This window comes from Serinus canaria, chromosome 1A (genome assembly GCF_022539315.1).
Source record: "Serinus canaria isolate serCan28SL12 chromosome 1A, serCan2020, whole genome shotgun sequence".
NCBI classification, from domain to species: Eukaryota; Metazoa; Chordata; class Aves; order Passeriformes; family Fringillidae; genus Serinus; species Serinus canaria.
This window is the reverse complement of record NC_066314.1, coordinates 39,824,875-39,842,492: the sequence shown is the minus strand read 5'-3', so window position 1 is coordinate 39,842,492 and position 17,618 is coordinate 39,824,875.

Genomic DNA, 17,618 nt, shown 5'->3' with positions numbered 1-17,618 from the left:
CAAGAAAGGAGTGAAAATAATACAGAAATAACATATCAGCTAGGTGACTGATAACTTGACCAGTACCACATGAAGCACAGGTGGAGGTAATAGAAAAACTAACCATGGAAATTCAAACACTCTGCAACTGTTTCCAGTATTAGATTTTTTCCAAAATAGATACCAGCCCTGTTTTTTTAATTGTAAGTCTCACAAAAGGTCTTACCTATGCTTTAGTTACCAATGTCTTTGCAAGGTGAACAGACTCCGGAATAATTGCTAAGAATTAATTGAGGATGTTAACTACTCTTTCTCCAGGGCATAACTTAGGGTTGTTGAACCTTTACAATTCAGCTTGGCAGAGCATTTGGTACAGAATTCAGTGCTCTCTCAGAGGAGTGACAGTGCTGACACCTGCTCAGCCAGAAATATGCCTTACAGTCTGCTTCCCTTCTCCAGTACCATCTCTGTGGTTAGGATTTCCATTAGCTTGTTGAAATTAAGATAAACAATTCCCTTGAGGACAGATGGTGTGTAAGCATGTTGAGAAAAGAACAAGAATGGCAACAAAGACTCCCAAGTTTCTTTGCCTAAGGCTTCATTTTAACACCTTCACAGAGCTCCATTTTTCTTCCCCATCATTCCCAGTTTATTTTCCTCATTTATCCACCACTGAAGCAGACTGTGAGTTCCATGTGCTAGGAATATTCCACATGCCCTTTTTTCTGGAATAGCTCTTTATTTCCAGGACTCTCACATCTGTCCCAAGCTGAGTCATCATCCTTAGGCTGCACTTGCTGTGAAGGCACCTTGTAAATGATGTCAATAAAACTTTGCAATGGGATTCTCAGAGCCCTCCCAAAAATGTGGCCTCACTTTGGCTAAGATGGTAAGAAATCCATGAATTTCTGAGCTGTCAGCTACATTTTTCTGAAGGTCTACAAATTGCAGATTAGGAAGGGATGTGCAAGATGGCCTTTGTGTCCTTCTGATCTCAATCCACCTGGCTCCAGGGTGTTTTCTCATGTGACCAAAAGGTTGTTACCAGTTAAGCCAGCTGGCAATGACCTCAAAGAGCTGATTTTTTTTTTTTTTTCATTTAGTATTAGATCTGCCGACATCTCTTGCCAAACTGGCCTCTATCCAAAGCCATGGAAATTCTTTGAAGTATACTTGAAAACCAAGTTTACCATCTAGAAAAGATAAAGCCATGATAGGAGAGGCTCCCATCTGCAGAGATTTCTGACTGGAGTTAGGCTTCTGTAACATGGCCATCAGATAGCAAAGGGGAGACATGAAGTAGCTTGTCTGATTTTCTTTTAAGGGCATAGAAACAGTGAACTCTGTTAGTAGCAAAGGCTTTGGGCAGCCCTTTAACTCCTTATGACACATACAGGGCTCCAAAATAAGACTTCTCCTCTCTGAGCTGCTGTTTCAGTCAGTTCTAGAGTCTCATACAGAGATGTTTCTATACTCCCCATGAGTGCCATGCACACTGCTGAGAGCAGGGATATTCCATCCAGAATGATGTATAAAACTAGGAAAGGCTGTGGCACACAAGGTGTGTGTTGAAGGAGTGTGATTTATCTATCAATTCCATCCACATAAGAAAAGGCATTATTATATCATCAGTACTACTAGTCTGAATCAGTCTTTGTAAACAGTGAATCATTTTCTCGTATCAAATTTGAATGAAAATGTAAAATAGAAAAAGTATTGTCAGGTTGTAGTCTCCCAGTTGCACAGTTTCTTGCACAGAGGCCGCACATAAACACAGAGACTGGAAGCACTTTCCTGTCTAGATCAGAGCAAATACCTCCTCTGTGTTCTGACTGCAAGCCAGAGGACTGTCAGTGGTCCCAGCCCACTCTCCACACTCAGGTATGTTGGCAGAAGCAGTTGATCAGTGTGTTCCAACATGCATTTTTTTGTTGCTTGCACTTCATTCAGTAAAAAGGCTTATGTGTCCTGTTTGTGTGTCTGCTTCCTCTAGCTATATATTTTGGTTAATTAGGAGATATTATCTCTCTCTGCAATCACTCTGTAAATGTTGTGACATACATGTCATATATGTCATGACAGATTTGGTGTAAAAATATGTGACTTTTCTGTGAAATACAGTAAAGCCTTTGTTTTTCAGCATGGCCCTTTTTTGAACCCCGGAATAGAAACTTTCACTTTATTTAGACATTATTAATTCAGAAAGTGTAGAGATGAACATCCAGATGCTATAAAGGTACATTGTACATTAAGTCTTTAATACTGAAACTTAATGGCCTGACAGCTTTTCCTCAACCTTTTTTCTTCTTTCTGTCTACCACTCCAGGTGCTTTTTGAGTAGGGCTCATACCACATCTCCAGCCTTCTCGTTGGACTCATCACATACTCAGATTTGATTATTTTTTATGCTGGTTGTCCCTGGCTGTGGGATGCCCTAAGCAGTAGGAAGCTGGTAGGAAGCAGCAGCTGAGCACATTTCTGCTGCATGGCCTGTTTCAGTGGTGGGCTGTTGATTGCCTGTTGTTTGGCAGGATGGGTGTAAACAAACTCACTCCAGCTGGAATCATTCAGGCATCTTGAGCCCCATGGAAATGAGTTCTTAAAAAGGTGGCACAGGCCTTTGACAAGATTATAAACCCTGCTGATAAAGATAGGAGTATTTTGGAGATGTTCTTCAGCTTCTACAAGGTACTTGAATTATAAAAATATAATAAATGGGTTAAAAGTAAAATTGAGGACAAAACAAAATGAATCTGGGACACATGAAAGTGGATTAGGGGCTGACATTGTGTCAGGCTACAAACCACAACACCTTACTGGGAAATATCATCCAGTTAGAGACTTTGTTCATTTGTTTTACTGAGGGTGATTCTCAGCTCAGTATTTCTTGATACTTTAATTATTAAATAGAAGGAAATGTGAAAATCAAAAAAAGATTGCAAGTCAGAGATGATGACACTGTAAATTATAGTGCTGAGATCCAAGACAAAAAATTTGAAGCCTTTCTTCTCACAGTTTTATATTACATCAGATAAGGATTGGAAAGTGCTGGACCATCATTCATAGGAAGGGAAAAAATTGTCTTTTGTTTCTTACTAGCTGCCCACTGGAAATATTCAAAAAGCTAATATGGCATACTTTAAAGTGGATGAACAGAATCTCTTTAAAAGATTCAGCTGAAGAAACTATTAAAATACTTGTTGGACATATCTTCTTAGATATTTTAAAATAGAAAAAAGACAAATTTCAGCATGACAAGAGATTTCTACAAAAAAGTATAAAATCCTATACTGTCAAAATATAGATTTTTTTTTTCAAGGGAATTAAACACATACGTGGAATATGTTTGTATTTTCAAGATATCTTAATGGCATAAAATCTAAATTTTCCTAGATTTCAAATTATGGGAGTTATATGTCCTTTCACACATTAGAAAGAGCACAAAATCTGTTTTCAGTGAAAAAAATAATTCTCTTGAACTGCCCACACAGGAATTATCTTTTGAAAGCCACATATTTATACTAAATGTCATTAAGGGGTTATTATCTCCCTGCATGCCACAGGTGAACCCTAGGAAACATCTTGAATTAAGAAGAAATAAAGTTCTTTATCACTTGAAGTTAGCATTCTCAAAGATGATCCAGTTAGAGCAGTGAACTAGCAGAGAGTAACAGCAATGATAGCCTTTAAAATGTGGAAAGAGGAAGATATAGATAAGTTATTTTAGAAAAAGAGCTGGAGAGGAAATAATGTGAGCACTTCCACCTGCAAAAGATCCTTAACAAATATATTATCTTGCATTTTGAATTTGTGTATGTGGTAGTAATTGTTTTTAATAATGTGTCAGCAGTTACCCTTGAATAGATAAAGGACAGTGCAGTTATGTATAATGCTAGGGGTTTCAGTTTATTAGATAACTGTACAGCAAAAAAGAAGGCTTGAAATAGCTTCAAGTTCTTTTGCAATATTCTATTTTAAATGCAGTAATTTGCAGTTACTGTCTTTTTTTCCTGCAGTAAAAATATAGCAGCTGTCAATAAAATAAATAAAATTTTAAAAAATAGTGCAAAGAATTCCACAGCAGAGAAAATAAAGGAGCTGTAAACAAGCAGAGCTAAACTTGTACAAAATATTTGTTAAATGAATCCAGCATTTTACAAGAGGTGGTATTGAGATGCATAGGGTTCAGTGGTTGGGTGCACTGTATGTTCTTAATATGCTTTTAGCACTACCTATGCCAGATGAATCCTTTCCTGTTTAATACAAAGTTAAGGCAAAGCAATTTGCTTTGTGGAATGAAAAGGAATCTGAAGAGTCCAGACAGAAAAATCCAATTTCATCTCCAGACAGCCCCAGTGCTATATGCCTTCCATTTTAATGACTGACAGATTCCATTCCTCCTTTCCCCTAGCGAAGAATCAGTTCAAAGCTCAGTGTTATATTTTGGGGGGGTTATTTTGGTTGGAAAATCTTGGAATGCATGTACATACATTTATTAATACCTTGCTTCCTTCTTCCATTAATTCAGCTAAAATACAATTGCCAGGTTAATGAACTGTAGGCTTATACAAACTCTGTCTGTTGCTCCACCAGCCTTTTCTGATTCTATTCCATCAATACATCCAGTGTGAGCTGATTGCAGATTTCTAAAATATAAAACTCCTCTTACTTGAAGACTAAAGCTGCACCTAAACCTCTGAAACAGTCATTGATAGAGAACTTCTCTATCAATCTATAGCACATTTTGGAAAATGTATTTCTTATACTCTCTTTTTCCTTCTCCTGTCACAGAATGTCAAGTTCAAAGATTTTTGGATTGATCAAAGTCTGTCTTTAGAGGAATGACTAGTTTTATGTGCTAGCTCAAATAAAAGACTCAAATTTGGCTTCATGTTGACAAGAAATTTTGAAGGAAAATTTACAGGTTTAGGAGGCAAAATATCAATTTGTTTACAAATAGTGTGTGAAGTCTCTTGATCTTATAAGTGAATTATTTGTTGCTAAATATCTGAGGAGCATTTTATTCTTGTTAAAGGTGTTGTTCAACTTTAGCAGTAGTAAAGGTTCTACTTTGTTACTTCACTGTTTACATATAAATCTGTTCATGCATTCAGACCAGAGAAAACATAACTCAAAATTTTCATTGCATGGGAAATTAAAAAGTTATTAAAAACCAAAAGAACTGATCTATTAATAAAAAGTGAATTATGGGCAACAAGCATTTCATTAAGCAGTAATTCAAACTGGTTTGCATAAAAATGTTCTTAATGAAATCACCTTAACATCTAAGTTCTTAGGCTTTATTCTATCATTTTTAGGGGAGAACTCTTAAACTGCTAAATGTCTGAACACTACTGGCAAATAACTTTTGGATCCCCACAAGGGTTTTCAGATGTCCAGGTTCAGTAGTACCAAGTACCATTTGGCATTTGGAATGGAAGCCTGGCATCTGTGGACAGTAAGGCTGGAGCTTGTGGCCCCTGAGCCCAAGTCTCTGCATGGTTTTGATCCTGACAGCTCAGAGAGCTAATAGGGAAGAAGGCAATTAAAAAAAAAAAGTGGATGTCTTGGAATGATATTCCACTGAACACCATTCTTTCACAAATTAAAAAGAAACTTGATTTTGCTTGTAAAATGGAAAGTAGATGATGCAACTTTAAGTAAATGCATTTGCTACATTTGTGGAAAAAGCTGAAACCCTTTTGGTCAATGTAGTATTATTCTTTTTCCTTTGAAAACTGTCATGAGGACTACATCACTTGACTGTAAAAATCCTCCTAACTTGCATAAAACAGTTGGGTTTCTCCTGATTAAAATTATTAAAAACTCATATGACACTTAAACTGAACAGTTGCTGTAGTTCAGCCCTCAATCTTTTCTAAACCTAGTAGAGATCACTATCCTAGTCACAGTTACTTAACCTATTGGAAAAAAGTAAATTGGGAATGTCACAAAAGACTTTTTTATCTGGTAATACATTTTCTTTGTGTTGTACTTTGGTTTGTGACAGCAGAAAAACTACATGAGCTTATAAACCTGTGACACATCTAGCTAAATAACAGCAACTTAATCTTCACTTGTTCCACTAGCTCATATGCATTTCCTTAAATTTCCTACTATTAGAGTACAGCTAAGCACAAACTGGAGGGGGTTTTGGGTAGGCTTTTGCTTGCTTGCTTGCATGATTTTGGAGGTGGGGTTTTTCTGCTTTTTTTTTTTTTTCTATTCTTCTTCAGTTTCCAGTAGGAAAACAAACCACAAAAACCTGACAGAAATAGAAAATTTTCAATTATTTGCCCACTGAGTAGCATTTGTTTTTCTAAATGCTTCACTTTGAACTAGATCAAAATGAAGGAAAGTGATATGATAAACAGCTCTTTAAGAATCCCTAGCATATGCAGAGAGTAATTTGATAACATGTAGTATGCAATACACTTACAAACTATTTAATTGCTCTTTAAATAAGGTCAACAGACTTCCAATGTAATTCATTAGTGTGGCATTAGCATGTTAAATGCTATTCATTAAAACCCATGAAATAAACTCATCCGAGATGGTAGTATTTTAAGAGATGTCTGGATGTTTGGGTTTGAAATATGCTTACACTCAACAATATAAGAAATATTTATATTTTAAAATAATCTTGGGATTGTACTCTGTTTCATTCCTTGTTTCTTCTGGTTTTCTGTTTCACCTCCTGACTAATAATTTCCAATTTTTTTTCCTCTATAACTGTAAGAAATGCACTCTGCAGGTAATTGGAACTCCTCATTGATTGCTCCCTGCATGTTGGCTTCACTGTATATTATCTTTCTCATTTTATTTTTTACCCTGGGGGCTGATTTCTAGAACTGATTGCTTGGAAAAATTGCAATCTGCTCAATGTTTTTGAAGTCTTAAGAAAAGCTTTTTTTAGCAGCATCATCTCTTTTGGTATATTCTTCAACAAATCTTGAACTGTTTATGCTATTTATTGTTTTTATTTATCTTTGTGGCCATCATCTGGAGATACGCTTAATCATATCAACTTTGTTTTATTGCCAGACTCCAGTTTTAGGAAATAAATCAGAGTTTTGTTGTTTTAATGTACTGGGACATAAAATTGACTTTCAGTTAAAAAATCTTGGCAGAAGGAGAAGTACGACAACAAACTCCCAAGTAAGTGCAAGCTTTCCTAACGTGAGATCTTAGATTCTGCAATAAAAATTTACCAGCAGCTAGAGCAGTTTTGGGACTACTCTGGCTTACTGTCACTTAGAGTGACTGTGACTCCTTGCACAATTTTTTGTCAACAATTTTAAGCATGACAGTGATCAACAAAATGTGGTCTTATATAAAGAAGTGGGCTGATTGCACAAACCAGTTCTGGTCCATGCAGCTGGTGCTGATTTTTTCCTCACTTATCAAAGGTTGAGATAGAACACAGTGGCAACCAGTATCTGGGTGGAGTTAAGTATTTCTGTTATAATCAGCAGATTGCTTAAACTGCCAGCAATTAGTAGACTGTATATAACATTGCCATAATACTGTTAATGTTGTCATAATACAGCTAATATTTTTATATAGAACATCTGTGATATTTAACTCCTAATTCATGTAAATAGGTGACTTGGTTGCTCCTTGAAAATATTGACATCATGAATTTGCAACAGCTGAGAATGTTATCTGTCACATTTCCACGATACCATCCCTGTTCTTATCAACCTTCTGACATCTTTCTAAGACAGCTAAAAACTTAAGCACTTCAGAAAGTGCCATTTCCTAATTGTAGTGTTAAATTTGATGTATAATAAGGAAAGGAAAAAGAACAAAAAATACCCAACAAATCAACGCAAACCAAAATAGTAAGCAAAACAACAAAGATAAAATTTAAGCCAAAATAACAAAACCTTCCAACCATGACTTCATGCACAAAATGTTACTGAAATATGTTAAAAGTATTTTAAACTCTGAAAAAAATGGATATCTGGAAACTTGCTTATGATTTCTTTTTTGAGTGGGTGGTTAAGAGCCCTTTCATTTTGCTCTGAGATACTGTGATTAAGGTACAAGACACTTATGTTTTCCTAGAAATGTAATAATAGCAATTTAAAGGTGAATGCATTTTTAAATTGCTACTTTTGCCAATTCTGAATATAGCAGTTCTTCAAAACATGATCATTCCTCAGAAGCATTCATCACACTGTTTCCAAAATGAGCTCCAAATGATCATGGTCATACTATAATAATGTTTTAAAGCTGTCTACTTTGCAGTTTGTAAGGAGTAATCTTCATGTAATTATCACCCTGAAAGATGATTTGAAAGTTGATCAATGTTTTAAGATAATTTCTTCTTCACTGAGATTTTATATAGAAATTAAAAAATAACAGGAAACCTCTACAATGTTTTGTACATTTATGCCTTACCTAAATGTAAAATAATAACAACTGAGTTTGCCAAGACCAACTTCTCAGGTCTAAGCAGCAGAGCTTTCCTATTGTGCACAGAGGACTATGGCAGAAAGTGGGGGAATAAATTTGAGAGGATTCCAGGAACAGGTTGAACACACCTGAGCTGGCAGACAAAGCCTTGCAGTGTATGAAAAGTTCTTGTGCCCTAAGCCTTTGTGGTTAGGTCTGCTGTTTTCAAGGGATTATCTGCCTGAGCTTCCTACAACCAGTTAAGATTTCAGGATATGTGCTTTAGTTTCAAGATCTGTTCTTGATCCAGCCACAACAGATTGAGGGAAAACAAACCAATTATGAAAAAAAAAAAAAATCCAGTAATTTCATTGTCTCCTATATTCTGCTACAGAAATACAATTCTAGTAGCCTTTCAAGACTCCAGAGCACTGAAGGTGACAAGAAACACAATTTCTTGTGTTTCTTAACTTGTGTTTCTTAACTTTCACACTTCCCTCCTATTTTTCTTTGGGTCATCTAAATCTCATTAAATCTGGTCTCCAGTTGTCTGAGTTTTAATAGGAGCAGAAATTACCCTCTGTTTAGCATGTAACACTGTTTTCAATAATGTACCTACAAAACAAGAAAACAATTTCAGAACAAACAAAAAGATAAACAAATTCTTTATTAGATTATTGAATTGGAGCAAGTGATGCATATTCTAATCTTTTTCTCATGAAAGCCTTGAATAATTTCTTTTTATCTTCAGAGAGAATCTAACATGTTGATCCTTGATTATAAAGGCCTTATCACTGTATTTATTGCTGGCCCTAAGTACTAAGTGGTTCTGCTCAAAGCTCTACAATTGTAACTACCATGCTTATGCTCCTGAAAGAAAACATTCAACAAAATTCAAAAATTTTTTTCCTGTTTTCATTATTTTTTGGAGTGAATCTACTTACTGTAAAATATTTCTATTGATGTAGCTTCCAACTGTTAGTTCCAGGAGTTAGGTTTTTACTGAGTAAATCAAGTACAGGAAGAAACTCTGATTATCTTGGATACTGTGAATTTCATGCTGTAGCTTTATTAATTCCAGTCTCATACACCTGAAGCTTGAGACTGGTTGCATAGCCAAATATCTATGTATGTGATGAATTAGTCCCCTCAGGAAAAGTTTTCTGTTTTGTGGAGGGGGTTTGTTATTTATTTATTTCTGATTTTTAAAAAGAAGATGGTTTTTATCTTAGATAAGATGAGATTGCTATTCTACTGATACTGTTTTTGACCTTTCAGGTTGTAAATGGAAAGATCAAGCACAATTCTTTGTGAGAGAAACACCCCACACATTATTGATTGACAAAGTTAATCTCTGTGGCTCAAAGCTCTTCTGATATATGTGTATGTATATATGTTTCTTTTTCCCCTTGAATACTAAATTAATAACTCTAGTGTGCCAGAGAAGCGGAGATGATTTCCTTGTCTTTATTAACCTGTGCTTACAATTCACTGATATTCCTCCCCATGCATCTGACTATATATGGATATAAATCATATTATTTTGAAACATTTAGTTCTAGAAGTGTATTCCAGGTAGGGAACAAAGAGAAGGTACAGTTATTTGAGTTAGAGGACAAACTTTTAAAACAAACAAACTGGACTGGACAAAATTAATTTAAAGCCTCAAGATAGAGGGCTCTCTTTTTATAATTTTGCATATTTGAGGTTTAAGTGAATGAAGACTCTTGGTAAAACCTGGATGATAAGAATGGCAGCTGGTTAAGATTTTTTTTAAACAGTATCTTTTTGCTAAGTGCTGATTTGGCAAACCCAAGCTTTTTATGGGCACCTGCCAGTTTTGATGGATCTTCAGTTAAAAAACATTTCTCAGAATCAGGAGACTTCTTTCTAAAGTAAGAGGACCAGAAAAACAAATCAGTCATGGAATTTAACCAACTCTGGCAGTCTCATATTCATCTCTCACTGCCCTCATTCAGGTCCAGTTCCTCTCTGTCTCATCTCCCTCTTTTGTGGTTCACAGGTTTTGAGTCCAAATGGTTCTTGAACTTCCTCTATAGGAGTACCTAAAAAGTTCCCATTACTGGAACTGTTACACATTGATTAAAAAGAGAAAGATAAGTTCTTTGCTATTTTTAAAAGGAGTAAAAAACCAAAGTTGCCTTCTGCATGAAATGTTGAGATGTTTGAATGCCTCGTGGTTTCATAACTCCAATTTTCTGTTTGAATGCTCGTGGTTTCATATCTCCAGTTTCCTACCATCACTACTTATGTGTTCACAAGGGAGCTTTTGGCTACACACAAATGGGCTGGGCAGTCTTTGGCAGGCAGCTAATTTGGTTCTGCAAAGCCATGACAATAAGGTCACAAATGATGATTATCAGCCAATGATTAAATTGAAGCCTACAGAAAATCAACTAATTCTCAACAGACTGATTATCTATCTATAGGGTGAATGCTGAGTCTGGATAATTTGCAAGTAGTAAAAACCCCAAATCCATTCAATGGTTTAAAGTAAAATGTTTATTTTCATAGATGATATGGCACACATTACTGCTTTTTTAACTTAAAGATTGTGTGGTAAAAATAAAGGAAACATGAGGTAAATATTTTCCAACAGTAGAGGATGTTTAATATCTACTGTCTATCTGTTGCACAAAATCAAAACTTATTTGATAAATAGTTATATTTACTAAAAAAACCCAACAAATACAGTAATATTTTTACTTTTTCCCCTCCAGGCTGTATATGCTCAAACAAGTTTTGGAAGTGTTGCAATCATCACCAAGTCCCTTCTGCAAAGAAAGCTGCATGGAGGAAAAAAAACAACTCTAGACTACTTAGAAAACCTCTAGCATGTACAGAAAAAAAAGTGAATGTAGCAGGAAGAAGAAAATGTGGTTATAAATACAGATCCAGAGAAATAAAAACAAAATCAATGCCTTAATTTAGGTTTTTTCCTTCAGTTTTTAGGAATGAGGTATTAAGTGCATTATTCACAGAATGAAAACCATTATTTAATCACCCAGAGCTTCAAGAGAGTTTACTGATATAAATTAATTACTGGGGTGGTTAAATTTTCTTGTGTATTGACATCATAAAAACTGCTGCTGAAAATATAAATGTGACTACATTTAGCTGTTACTGAATGGTGTTTGGACAGAGAAGCTAAGAAGATCTCAATCACTCTTGTATTCCTCTGCAATAACTAACATCTTAATGTAATACAGAGTAATGGAAGGTATCCATCTAAACAGATGCATAAAATCTACTCAGGAATTCCTAATCAGAGGACTGGTATGGAATAGGAGAGGAAATTTGCATTCTGTTAATGGGTGATATACATTCAGTGTTGCATGCTTTCCAAAAATGGAAAGACACTCATAATAATATGATTATTGCAATTGCTATAATAGAAAGGAGTTAAAATGATTAAAAAGCATGTTTCAGAAGATTGCTTTTGGATTTCTAAGGTAGCCTGGATTTTCCTCCTTAGAGACACCAATTTCCCAGCTGTTTTGATTTATATTAGCAAAGTTCTTTCTTGATAAAATGGTGTTCTTGTTTAAACAATGAGGAAAGAACAATAGTTTTAGGAGGGAAGGAGAAAATTGAGAGACATTCAGATTAAATTAGGAAGAATAAAAATAGAATCAAGGTATATTAAGCTGTTATGAAATCTGCTATGTGATAAAGGGGGAAAGTGACAGAAAAAGCTGTGTGTAATATCTGTTGTTTCCTCATAGCAGGTCTACAGAGCAGACAGCATATGCTGAAAAAAGGTGTGTAAATGAGCTCAAGATAACAGGTTTTCTACAGGAATCTGAACTAGCATGAATATTTCTGTGCTTTATCACAATATTCTAAACTATTTTATCAGTTAAAAGAGGAATGGTATGAACCTTGGATGACAGAGTGCATAGATGTTCCCAGAAGACTTAACTGTGGGTTAGACACGTGCTCTTTAGAAACATGTTAATCACTGAGCGTTTTACCAAAAAAAAACAGGGTTAGAAAAATTACTGTTTTGATTTCTGCATTCTCTGACCATAGAGGCAGCTTATGGAGGCTCTGAGCTGACATCAGATAACTCTTGAGCAAAAAGTAGTTATGGCACCTTATCCTACTTTAGCAAACTGGACTGAACATGAAGATAATCCTAAACTGTCTTGGCAACATAAAAAACCCTCAAGAAAAACCTACAAAGAAAATTCTGTAATAGGTCATCCTAAAGGTCACAGCAGTTAGAAAAATAATTTAGTGTTTATGTTAAGCATCTCTGAGTTTTCTTTTTTAAATTATCACTTGCCACTAATGCAGTTTCAGCTTTTAACTTCCACCGTGCTCTGCCATTTTTCTTAAGCAATACAGGAGACCTTTCTTTCTTGAAACAGAAATTTCTTAAAAAGGAAATAGGCTGGAAATTACTCTTAAAATTTTTGTAAGGTTATACATCTGGTTTACTTAAATAATTCCTATCTCTTGATTCTGTGAGTCACAAAGAGATTTTCAAATAGTGTTTCTTTTTTTTTTTTTCCTGTTGGTGCTTTATTTTGCCAAATTTCTAGCAGTAAAATGAATAATGGAAAGACATTTTTGAGTTTAATTTTTTTCTCCAGTTCTGTTCTGTATGTTCTGAACAACATACATGTGATACAGTCAATTGTTTGATTTCAAAAAGACAAATATTTTTTAAAATGTACTTAATTACTATATATGATAATCCAAAAAATCTTGAAAGAAATGTCACAGCACTTCTTATTGTAAATGTGGTTTGTATAACAAGGAAGATATCCTGTTACATATTTTAGAAATACATCTTTGGTAATTAGTTGTATCAGATATGGTGCTGCAGAAATTAGAAAGTTACTGTAGATGTTTCATTAAGCATATATTTCTATGCATTGTATAAATAAAATAATGTTCATTTAAGTGCTTTTTTGCAACCTTATAGTTGAATTAGCTTTTCACTCTTAAATTCAACATGTATTATGTATCTTCAATAAATTGTTTCAGTGATCCCTTCTTTCTGCTGCTCTCATTCAGATTCAAATTATTGAATTAGGGGTCATGGCTCTCTCTGCCCTCTCTTCTGAAGTCCAGGGGACACACACATACACAGAGGTTTTTTTGGTTGGTTGGCTTTGAGTTTTTTAAGTATGCCACCTGACAGTCATTTTTCCTTTTTTCAAAGTTTTAAAGTGTATTTTCTCTATGAAAATTATAGTGCAGAGTTTACCATCCTGTGTTGGTTTTCATCTCTTTTCAACCAGCTAGAACTCTCTCAGCATTTTTTAAACCATGGCTGTGTAGGATTCACACAAAAATTCCTAGTTACTATGTGCCTGTTGTTCAGCCAGTTGAGTTATTAGAAACCTTGTAAAGGTACAGTATTTCATCTTCCAGAAGAAATGCCAGCACATTACTAAACTCACAACCCAGAAATTTAAATTGTCTGTAATTCTTGCTCCTTTGAGTACCATGTAGAAATTGAAAGGAGCTGTCTTACAGTTTACAAGTATGTGGTGTGCAATTTGGCAGTGTTTATGGATCTAGCATCTTTATTTGAAGAGCTTCCAGAAGTTTTTAAAAAAACAGGTTAACTTTGTTATCTCTTTCATATCTGTTTTCTTACAGTGTTCACCAGCATCTTGCAAGAGCATATTAAGTTACAGTGTGAGTGTATGTCATAGGTTGTTTGTTTTGTCCCACAAGAGACAAGGATGGGTGTTGCTAGAGTGTGTTTTATACACACCTGTGTTTACATAGCTCCTCCTTCATGCCCTTCTTGAAGACTGGGACAAGATTCACCAGCTTCCTGCCAGCTGGGGTGACTCTCCAGATTCCTAACACCGCTCAAAAATCATCAAGAGAGGTTTTGTAATGACGTCAGCAAGACCTCTGAGGATTCTCTGATGAATCCCATGAGACCCCCAAGGATTTAAAGGAATTCAGCTGGAGCAGCAGATTCCATGCAATTTCAGGGTCAACTTGGAGTTCATCATTATCACAGTCATGGTCCTCCAGCTCAGGGTACTGAGACCCCCTTGGTCCATCATCAGTGTTGAAGGCAGAGGCAAGGAATGCATTAAACACCTCTGTCTTGTCTCTGTCCCTGTTTGTGAGGTGACCATCCTCATCCATAACAGGACAACAGAAGCATTTTCACACTGCCTTTGGCCAGCTTCATCTCCAGTTTTATTTAGGCAGCATGAATTTACTCCCTACACTGGCAAACAGCACCTCTGCATGCTTCCACTGTCACCTGACATTGCTTCCACTGGGTTTACACCTTCCTTTTCTGCCGTATTTCTGAGATATCCCTGTTCAGCCAAGCCTTCCTTCTCCCTCACCTGCTGTAGGAATTACCTGATGCTGGGTTTTTAGGAGGTGATTAAAGAGTGAGCAGCACTGATGGATCCCAGCACCCGAAAAACATTTTCCCAGGATATTTCACTCACTAATTCCCTGAGAAGCCTGAAGTCAGTTTTCCTCATGTCCAAGTCCAGGGCTGAAGTTTTGCTGGCACTTTTCCTCCTGTCAACAAAGATTTTAATCTCAATCAGTTGGTGGTTGCTGTGGCCAAGACGGCTGCCAATCTCCACTTTGTTTACAAGATCCACTCAGTTGACAAGCAGTAGATGAAGAAGGGCATCTTTCAGTCAGCTCCCCTAAGACCTGTCCTATGAAGTTGACATCCAGGTGTTTTAGGAATCTTCTGGCCCACAGGTTGGACCACCCGTGTGATGTTCTCAGCTGATTTCTGGCAAGTCCTCCATAAGAACTACGACAGTTGCCTTGGAAATGCTCCTTAGTTCCTTAAAAAATAACTTGGTGTCATTGTCCTGGCTGTGAGGTCTAGAGCAGACTTCCATGGTGACATCTGCATCACTTGTTTGTCCTTTCTTTCTTAGTGGCTCTCAAAGGTGCCATTGCCAGCCGTGTACTCCTTGCATTCTAGCATTTCCATAATACACACATCACCCCCCTGCCCTTCTGCCCTGCCTCTTGCTTCTGAAGAGCCTGTAACAACCAATTACTTACATATAAGTATGCATGTTCCTGAAATTTTTGTTCTCATAATCCTGGACCAATGTGCTTTCCCCTTAATGCAGGAGCAGGAGATTCTCTGTGTGTGTTTCTGTGTGTCTGTGTGTCTGCTCATGCGTGCTGGCTAGATGTGAGTGGTAAGAATGGAGGGGACCATGGGGGAATGGAATATTCATTTTGCAGTCAGTTAAACCTGTACCAGATGTTAACTACCACAGATGACTGCTATACACACCACAGAGAGTTCAGGTTTTCCACAGAAATCAAAACACCTATGGTGGTTTTCACTTCCAAATCTTTTAAAATGTATTTTAAGTTGCCTTGGAGAACATAAAGACTGTGATTTCATATTCCATGGAAAGCCAGTGTGTAGATCAGAAGAGGGGTCAGAGATGTTTGTTATGACCTAAATAACTGGAGAAAGATATTGAAGTGTTCTGTTCCATCTCATAAGCAGCAGGAGGGTTTCCATCCACAACACTACCAGTACCTTCAGCTGTTTCTGTGTCTTAGGCTTCATCACTTATTTTAATATTCTCAGTATACTTAAAGTGACATCATTAGGTATTTGTCTGTATTGATATTTGGAGTTTCTTACTATTTCACCTTAAAAAAAGGCCTAAAAGATCAATTACAGTAAAGTAGAGAATGACATAATGCAAAGTGGTTAAAAGGCCTGTCAGCTTTAATTTTTGAAATGTTATGTAGAACTCTTTGAACCTTTTCGCACATAATATGTTTAAACTTTGCATTTAAGTATTTTTTTTATTCCTTGGGACTTGGGCACAATATAGGGCACATAAGAACTGGAATATCTGAAAATCTTTGATTTGCAGTTTTCAGATTATTTCATTCTAGACAAACATGAAATTGATAGGAATTTAAATATATATTTTTCTTTAAATATTTTAATTTTTCTAAAATACGTTGATTTTTTTTCTTGTGCTTAGGCATATTCATCTCTGGATTATAATGTTTCTACTGTATTGAAACTGAATTCAGGGTTTAATCTTGCTTAGCTCACAATTTCTTTATCTTTTCAAATGTTCTTCTATTTCATTTTTTCCCCTAACAAATAGTAATCAAAAATGCATTACCTTGAAGTGTTTATTTAAAACCCTAAAGCTGAAGTGTCTAAGTATTTACTTAGGAGTCTGGCTGTGTATAAAGCTGCTTACACAAATGAATACATTTGCAGATTGTTGAGTTTCACAGGATAATACATAGCCTGATCTACTAGTTTTGCTTTAAGCACATTTATCTGCACTGTGTTTGTTCTAAAATAGTTTCATTTATTTCAGTGTTTCTGCAAGAGACATAAGTGATAATGAATTGCTTTAAAGAGTCACAATCTGCTTCCTTGCCTTCCATTCTCTGTTGCACAGCAGTGCTTCATCTGCTGTATTTTAGTTGCAAATCCCCACTCACTACCAGTGGCACTGCAGAGGCAGCTATTCAACTTGCAATGAGATGTTCCAAAGACACCACTGGGAATCAAAGACTGAGTAGATTGTGGCCTCTCATCCTTCTCAACATGGGAAAGCAGTAGGTGCTGTGTTATAAGCTGAAGCTTAAATGCTGCAATAATAACAGCTTATAAACTAACTTCTTGGAATTGCTCAAGGGAGTTCCAAAAGGAAAAAAAAACAACCAAAGAAAGGAAAAAAAAAACAAACCCTTGAACTGTTAGAACTGGAATTTAAGAGTTTATTACTGGGGACTACAGTAACTCATAATCTCTATTCTCAGACTTTTAACATGGACTACGTTATGCACATGCTCCGGTGTAAGAGTTTTCACCAAGAGTTTCAATTCAAATGATTGAGGGCATGCAATTCCCATCAGAACTTGTATGTTTCAGAGGAAGCCTAGGGAGCTTTAGAAGACATTCTTTGTCACTGTACCAAACAAGATCACAGTGAGATTGTCACCATTTAATTGACAGGAAGGCAAAAAAGGAAAAAGCTATGTTTAATACGTTCTCTTAGAAAAGGTCACTTTCAAAATGTGTTCCTTCACAAGGGCATGAGCTCACCAATTTTACCCCTGGCAGCTGAGGTTTTCTGATGGATTATTATCTTCCCTTTGCTTACATTTCTTTGGAGATTGCAGGAGTCATTTTCCTGCAATGCACAAGAAAACAATTCCAAGGATTTTTCTGTTCAGACCCAGTGATCAATTTAAAATAT